Genomic DNA, 316 nt, shown 5'->3' with positions numbered 1-316 from the left:
TGCTGAACCTAATGGGTATTATAAATCAGTCTGCAGAATGGATGGGGGACTTCCGTTTTCTCTTTGTTTTCTTTCTTCTTCCTCCTCCTCCCCCCTCCCTCCTCCTCCTCCTCCTTCTTTTTCCTTTATTAATATCCATTTCCCATATGTATATGCATAGCTGATTCACTCTGTTATAAAGCAGAAACTAACACACCATTGTAAAGCAATTGTACCCCAATAAAGATGTTAAAAAAAAAAAAGATCCATTTCCCTTCTCTAGGGAGAGAATACAATAATATTCTTTCTTGGATTTAGGAAACTTTGGTTAGAAATA

The sequence above is a fragment of the Lipotes vexillifer genome, unplaced genomic scaffold, assembly GCF_000442215.2.
Source record: "Lipotes vexillifer unplaced genomic scaffold, Lipotes_vexillifer_v1.1 scaffold25, whole genome shotgun sequence".
NCBI lineage: Eukaryota > Metazoa > Chordata > Mammalia > Artiodactyla > Lipotidae > Lipotes > Lipotes vexillifer.
Note: the sequence above shows the minus strand (reverse complement) of the source record.